This window comes from Odontomachus brunneus, unplaced genomic scaffold (assembly GCF_010583005.1).
Source record: "Odontomachus brunneus isolate Ranch 3 - 2012 unplaced genomic scaffold, Obru_v1 Obru_scaffold_225, whole genome shotgun sequence".
Classification (NCBI taxonomy): domain Eukaryota; kingdom Metazoa; phylum Arthropoda; class Insecta; order Hymenoptera; family Formicidae; genus Odontomachus; species Odontomachus brunneus.
Genome location: NW_022639675.1, coordinates 231,434 through 239,913, shown reverse-complemented (window position 1 = coordinate 239,913; position 8,480 = coordinate 231,434). Strand labels below are relative to the sequence as shown.

The 8,480-nt window shown below is 32.7% G+C and overlaps 1 protein-coding gene and 1 pseudogene across 10 annotated transcripts in view; one reads left to right on the top strand and one right to left on the bottom strand.

Annotated features, from left to right (window-relative positions):
• LOC116852446 (cyclic GMP-AMP synthase-like) overlaps window positions 1–8,480 on the bottom strand; it is a 149,122-nt gene that overhangs the window by 115,694 nt on the left and 24,948 nt on the right. The window contains exon 1 of one of the 10 annotated variants that reach the window (XM_032832847.1): window positions 2,733–3,130. The exons of the other annotated variants lie outside the window; for them this stretch is intronic. The gene's annotated coding sequence lies outside the window, so the exon portion shown is untranslated. Of the gene's footprint in view, window positions 1–2,732; window positions 3,131–8,480 lie in introns of those variants that run through there. 10 annotated transcript variants of the gene reach the window in all.
• Window positions 6,965–8,480, top strand: part of LOC116852448 — a 2,604-nt pseudogene continuing 1,088 nt past the window's right edge.

The following is an 8,480-nucleotide window of genomic DNA, read 5'->3' as shown; positions in this document are numbered from 1 at the left end:
TTTTTTCCTGCCGGGTTTCTCGCGACGGCTGCTTCGCTAAAAGTAAATACAGCTGATCCGTCTAAGCGCGATACTGTATTATAACTACGATAGCTTCTCAGCGATAGAATATTCTCTATTGCTGAGCGCCCGATAATTCGCGATAATATTTTTGAATCACCAAAGTACGAGAGTGCGATTCACCTGAGCAAGGGCTTCGCTAATTGGCATCCGCTGCATCCTCCCTCCTCGATGTCCTCGGCTTCTCGTTGTCCTCCGCTCCTCGTCCTGATGGCCGGCAAGGGACGTCGAGGGGCACAAAATTCGGGACGCGCTGACCTTCGCATCTGCTCCGCTCGCAAAAATCGCTTCTTCGCTTTGTTCTAAATCGTCACAATAAACAATCCGACGGAACGCGATATTCGGCAAGGTCTCGAAAAACCGTTAGCGACACGGCACGCGACAAACATTCTCGCTAACTCGACACGGGGTTCTTGAGACGGGCGCCTCCACGGCTGCCACGTCACAAAGTATTAGCTCCGAATTCGAAGTATTAAAAAATATATAATGCAATAGAACTAAATATACTTCAATAATAACAAATATAATAGATCGAACAGCTTTTGAAGAAATCATTGCTAAACTCAAAATCCATAAATTTTCATGAATAGTAAATGAGAATACTGATCATAGCTGTATAAAAAATTTAGCAATAGTTGCAAGATTCGCAGAAAATTTTAAAATATATGATACATTTGTAATTCTGCTACTTGCTGCAGATAGTTCTGCAATAGCATTATATAGCATTATTATAAATTTTGTTTAGAAGTTTGAAATACCATTTAAAAAGAAATATGATAGACTTTGAGGCTAACGGAGCCAATACAATGATGGGCGAGCATCATTCTTTAAAAACTATGTTAACTAATGATATTCTTGATATTTCTATTAAAATGTACCTGTCACTCATTAGCTTTATGTGCACCATATGCCTGCTTGAAATTACCTAGAGATCCTAAAGATTTTGTACGAGATATACATTCGTACATAAAATATAGTTTTAAAAGAACATCTAAATTTAAAAAATTTCAACTGTTTGTAGATGAAAAACCACATAAACTATTATTGCCAGCTCAAACTCGTTGGCTTTCTCTAATATCGGTAATTAAAAGAGTCTTAGAGCAATATAATGCATTAAAACTTTATTTTCAATCTCAATATCTCAAAAATTGTACACATGTACACAATAAAAAAAAAAGGTTTACTTCTTCAAATTGTACAAACTTAAAAAGAGCAAATAAGAGTTAACGCCAGTGACAGGGCGGAGTAATAATATATTCATAAATGAACAAAGTTAATCGCAAAAATTCATAGACGTTTCGGTCCTGGTTTTGGAGCCTCTTCAGTACATCAAATTAAAATATAATTAAAACCGCCAAATTATAATTTACAATTACAGTCAAGAATCCGTTATCTCGCAGACGTCACTGAATACTATACGACTGTTACCTTAAAAAATCAGATGGACACAATCAGTTCCACTAACTAAAGTTAATAATGCAACTTACCAAACAGATGCAAATCAAACAGAACGGCAGCCGTAGACACGACGGAAATCAAACGACGCAAAAGCGAGACGGTCGCAAACAGTTTTGTTTACGGTAAACAAGCACCCCAAACGTGAGAGGCAAGGGGACTCACGATAATCAAGCACCCCAAAGAAAACAGAACTTACTACGTCCACGTCGTTGTTTCTGAGTAATGCTAAAAGTAAGATAATCGCATTTAAACAAACAGCTTCTGAGCGCTTTTAAAACCTTGATTTGACCTTCTGAAGGTCAAAATAAAAAATTTAAAAATATCATTTCTGACGTAAAATTTCCCGCTCTCTTCGAATCCGGTGTCAAAAGTAGGCAGTCCCATTTTAAAAAAATCACTATGACCTCCAAATGACCTTGAAATTTGACCTCAAGGTCAAATTCATTTATTGAGAAAGATGACCCCCATTGTCCTGAACAAGTTTTGTCTTAACTATTTTTCTATATCTGGCTTACCTATGGAGAAATTTGGGTGGGTCCCGTAAAATCGCCCACCGTGTGTATATATATATATATATATATATATATATATATATATATATATATATATATATATATCATATTTATCATATTTATCTTCAGTTTTATCCATATTAGATGCAATCTATTGAAAATAGAAATAGATAAATACCCAGATAGTCAAACCTGTGAACAGATTTAGAGCACAGCTTGCTATCAACTTTTGATGGCAAATAGATAACAAATTCAATGCGGGATCTGTTATATCAAATCTTGCTGCCAAATTGCCGTCAGTTGTGGCAGAGCTTGTTGTCGGATAATTGCTGCAGATTTGCAGCAAAAACCGCGCAGAGCTTGTAGCGATTTGACGGCAGATTGGCGGCAGAAACCGCGCAGACCTTGCTGCGCTGCAAGCTTTGCGCAGTTTTGCTGCAAATTTGGCACCAATTACCTGACAGCAAGATCTGTCGCCAAAACCGTAGCCTAATGTAGGCCCAGATGGTTATGGTTTTGCTGTGGGTTTTTGATGCAATTTGCTGTCAATCTGCGCGCAGTCTGCGCTCAATTTGCTTACTGGATATAAAATAAAAGAAAAATAGAAAGCTAGGTAAATATAAACGCGTACATATGCACAGGAATAAATACAGAGAATATGTAAATAAATACAGTGAATAAATACAGTGAAAATTTGCTTACATGTATGAATAAATACAGTGAAAACTTGTTCACTATAATATTATCCTAATTTAGATATATAGGGTTCTTGAACTTATATAACAAAATATAACACTTTTTTTATATTAATCCTTAATGTAACCGGAAATTTATATAGCTTTAAAAACGGGGGGTCGATGACTAATCTTTAAACCGAGCACATTGATAATACTTGTCCAACGCGTTAGTAAAATGATGCACATGTTCACGTGGATGTTGTACATTGGCCTGGTTTACATCATGCACTTGATACGCGTACTAAATAGTAACTTTCTATTAGATAATCTTAATATTAACAATGCATATCAATGGCGACGTATTCAATCAATACAATACGTTTTCTTGATGAGTATTATACCAGCTTAATATGCCATTGATTATATATATCATCGATATTAAGATTATCTAATAGAAAGTTACTATTTAGTACGCGTATCAAGTGCACGATGTAAACCAAGCCATTGACTGCGTTCAACAAAAGACGCAACTGTGCCATAGTAAGATTCTTTAATATGATTGGTTTATACCAATACGAATATTCAATGAGGAAGTAGAGACAAGACCAATCATATTAAAGAATCTTAATTGCGAAATTGCTTTAACTACGTTCGAAAACATCACCTAAGTACTCTTATGTATCATTTTATCCTTGTTTAATATTCAGTGAACAAAGATAAAATGGTATATGGGAATACTCGGGTAATGTTTTCGAACGCATTTTTTTCACCAAATCAGCAAAAAACCTTAAAAATCCCCAATATGGTGAAAAATCACCAACAACGTCTATCCTGTGCTGAATATTAATAAACATGGCCAGCTGGATTGTTTGTTCTTCTTAATTTGAGATTACATGGGCCCACGTCTATTGTATGCTAGAATTATACATATATTACGTAGTCTGCGATAAAACTATTCCGCAGATTCCGCTAAAAACTGCTGAAAAACGCGGAACGCTCGTGATTCGTTCCGCTCTCGTTCCGTGCTCCGCTATTCCGCTGCATGAGTTTGCACCTTGAGGGTGCCATTACAGGTTTGTTCGCGTCGCGTGCTCCAATGTACACCAAGGAGTACTTGGATCACGGGTAAGATGGCGGTTGGAGCAAATGAGGTCTAGAGATCCTTTAATAAGAGATAGGACACCGCCGTCAGATCCGCTATGTTTGGGATCAAAGCGGAAGTTGACACCTATAATGTTCAAATTACTCAGTAAGCATATATGTCTACAGGCCATGTTATATCTAAGAGGTCTTTTAAATGTGTATGTTTGAAAGATCTCTTAGAGAAAACTTTAAGATATTTTTTGGACAGGACTGTACTGGATAGTAAAATAAAAACGTATCAAAAAACGTTTTAAAAGAATTCTTCCATTTATTGTTAATCTTGTTTTAATAAACACATTGAAATATGTACATGAAAAACTGCAAGATCTCGTTATTTATCGACAAAATGTGAGAAGATGAACTGGATATTTTGATCCCACAATATTGCAATATAAAATAATAACATGTAATAATGTTTTTGAATAGGCCAAACACAAACTTTATTAATTCAAGAAAAACAATCAGTTAAATAAAAATGTGTTATATAAATAGGAAAATAAAATAATAATAATAATAATGTAACTGTTATAAAATAATATTACACTTTCTCAAAATAAAAAATATTACATTAAAGGATTAATGTATGTATTAAAAGTAAGGAAATGTTCTATTGCACTGTAATATGCATAGCCACACTTTTGCTTGCAAAGTTTTTCTTTAAAAGTTGTGACATTTTAACTTTGGAAGATGAAATCTTAACACGTAACATATAGAATCGCAATATTATTTTTTCTTTTAAATTATGACATATCGGTAGAGAATAAATAATTTCATGAAACCGATGTATAAAAAACTGTTTTAAAGTAATGTGTTTCGGTAAGTGCACATAATTATTTTAGCTGCTTCCCCAAATATTGTAGGTATAGCATTATATTTTAATTTTTTCGCCATCCACTCTAATGAGGTCTAGAGATCCTGTAATAAGAGGTGGGACACCATATGTCAATGTTCTGATTGGCTGCGCCATGTTTGGGATACGCTTCCGGTTAGAATAATCAGCTGAGTGACAATAGAAGCAGATAAGAAGTGAAAGCACATCATGTATGGTCGAAAAACCACAAAATTGCGATTCATAAAATTAGTGAAGTGTGTTACAAAGAAAATAAGTATTACATATAGGTTGTCTTACTCATTCAAAACAAAATATGTAATAGATATAGATAAATACATAAAAATATTGGTAAAAATAAAAAATATATCTGTAGGTTATGTTGATATGTTCTCTGTTGCAGTATTAAAATGTCAATTTGTGAAGCACAGCAATGTACAAATAGCTCTGTAAAAGGAGTAAAGATGTGTTCATTTCCAAAAAACAACGAAAATACAGTGTTGTGGATAAAAAATGTTGGACAGCCCAACTGGCAGCCAAGAAATGATTCTCGTTTATGTGAAGTATGTTATATTGTGTATTATCGTATACGTAAACGTGTATGTATTACACACGTATAATGTTCAAATTATTTTTATATTCTATTTTTTTATCTTGTTTATATTACAGGCTCATTTTGATGATAATCAATGGGAAAGAATAAGAGTAGATGGAAAAAAAAATTGAAATATAATGGTATACCTACAATATTTGCGGAAGCAGCTAAAATAATTATGTGCACTTACCGAAACACATTACTTTAAAACAGTTTTTTATACATCGGTTTCATGAAATTATTTATTCTCTACCAACATGTCAATTTAAAAGAAAAAATAATATTGCGATTCTATATGTTACATGTTAAGATTTCATCTTCCAAAGTTAAAATGTCACAACTTTTAAAGAAAAACTTTGCAAGCAAAAGTATGGCTATGCATACTACAGTGCAATAGAACATTTCCTTACTTTTAATACATACATTAATCCTTTAATGTGATATTTTTTATTTTGAGAAAGTGTAATATTATTTTATAACAGTTACATTATTATTATTTTATTTTCCTATTTGTATAATATATTTTCATTTAACTGATTGTTTTTCTTGAATTAATAAAGTTTGTGTTTGGCCTATTCAAAAACATTATTACATATATATATATATATATATATATATATATATATATATATATATATATATATATATATATATATTTTTTTTTTATTTAATAATGTAATTAATAAAAGTATACACTTACATAAAGAAATTAACTCTGTACTGTATTTACAATCTGATTTGCAGATGTCAATAACGGGTCCAGTTTATTACTCAAACAACGAACATTTCTAAAGAATGTTCTTGAGATATCTTGAGGACATTCTATATCATAAGGTCATTTGCAGCACGTCCTTTGCACATTTGGTGATATTGCAATATTGTGGGATCAAAATATCCAGTTCATCTTCTCACATTTTGTCGATAAATAACGAGATCTTGCAGTTTTTCATGTACATATTTCAATGTGTTTATTAAAACAAGATTAACAATAAATGGAAGAATTCTTTTAAAACGTTTTTTGATACGTTTTTATTTTACTATCCAGTACAGTCCTGTCCAAAAAATATCTTAAAGTTTTCTCTAAGAGATCTTTCAAACATACACATTTAAAAGACCTCTTAGATATAACATGGCCTGTAGACATATATGCTTACTGAGTAATTTGAACATTATAGGTGTCAACTTCCGCTTTGATCCCAAACATAGCGGATCTGACGGCGGTGTCCTATCTCTTATTAAAGGATCTCTCGACCTCATTTGCTCCAACCGCCATCTTACTCGTGATCCAAGTACTCCTTAGTGTACATTGGAGCACGCGACGCGAACAAACCTGTAATGCAGTGTTGCCAGACGTACGACTATAGTCGTATCTGTACGACAATTTCATATTTTTTACTACATACGACCTAAAGGGTGTGTCGTACGCCATATTGTACTACTATTTAATGTTGTACGACTATTTATACTACTATATTATGTTTGGCTAAAATCCGAATTCACCAATGCGAATTGGTCAAGTCGTTAGCGCTAATCAATGCTAATAGCGCGTTCCCCGAACGCACCTTAGGTGTGGGGATTTTTAGGCCGTAAGAAATTGACCAATTACAGTGGAATTATAGAAAAATAACCAATTTTGATTGGACAGTTTCTTCCTGCTAAAACTTGCTATACCTTAGCCTTGGTCCACAAACTTGCTTTGGGCTGTGGGCAAGTTGACCAGTTACAGTCGGTTATTCTTATAGTAAACGATTGTAAAGGCCATTATTTTCCTCGCGTTCGAGGAGGCGAGGAGAATAATCAACTGTGATTGGTCAATTTTCTTACGGAATTACGTTTACGACTAAAAATTTTTTACGTGCAATGGCCCTAACTGATCAGTTTGTTTAGGATTTGAAGCAGCATTATGGACTGAAACTAAAGTTCCAGCAGTCGCGCAATTCACGACATGCAATATTCAATAAGCATGCAACTCTTCTGAAAAATGTAATATATATTCATGGGAATGTCGCACGTTGCATGTCGTTTGTTACATCGCGTTAATCTGTCGAAGTTGTTATGCTAAAATCTGTGTTCTTTGTTATGTACTGTATATTTTCAGTGCAAACATTCAGAATATTCCTTATATATTAATAGATTATTTAATATTCTTTTGTTTATGAATATTTTTTAATAGAAAATATGGCCACACAGGAAGAAAGGTATAATAATATTGTATTTGTATAATAATTTACTATTTAAATAGCATAGATTGTTTGGTTAATCGTTATCCAACGTTTGATGATGGTTGAGCTATCAATTTTTGTTATTTAGATATGTAATCATTATTTAACAATGTTTTTTCTCTTATATCTAATTATTATATTTATATTTATACAGTTTTGATGCATCTAATTCAGAATTCAATGCACCAGGAAAAGAAAATAAACTAATTAAAAAGAAACATCAAAAACAAAAGTTTACCAAAAAATGGCTTTCTCAATCAGAATTTAGTACTTGGTTAATATCTGATGAGAATAATGAATATAAAGCAAAATGTATATATTGCTCTTATTCTATGAGTTCAGATTTATTAGTAATTAAGCGGCATGGACAAAGTATGAGACATAAGGAAAAAATGAAAGTAATGACTGTAAAACAAAAATCTATTTCATGCTTTACCAGTAAAAAACAATCCATAGATAAGACCATAATGTCTACTGAAATAAAATTAGTTGGTTTCTTGGCAAAACATTTACCATTTCGATTAGCTGATCATTTGGTGTTTAATTATTAAAAAATATTTGTCATGATCACCCTATAGTGCAAAATATCACAATGAAAAGAACCAAAGCTACTAATATTGCAGTAAATGTTATAGGTAAATATCATAAAGAAAAATTGGCAGAAATATTAAAAAATACTAAATTTAGCCTTCTTACGGATGAATCGACTAACATATCAAGTGTAAAAACATCTTGTATAGTAGTAAGATTTAATGATATTAGTTCAAACAAAATTGTCAGTAGATTTTGGGAACTGAGTAAAATTTTTGATTCTGTGAATGCCAATGAAGGTGCAACAGCAGAAAACTAATTTAAAGGAATAATCAAATCTTTTAAAGATAATTCAATACTTCTTTCGAATTTGATTGGTTTTGCTGCAGATGGATGCAGTGCAATGATGGGCAAACATAATTCTATAGCTAGTAAGCTTAAAAAAGAGTGTCT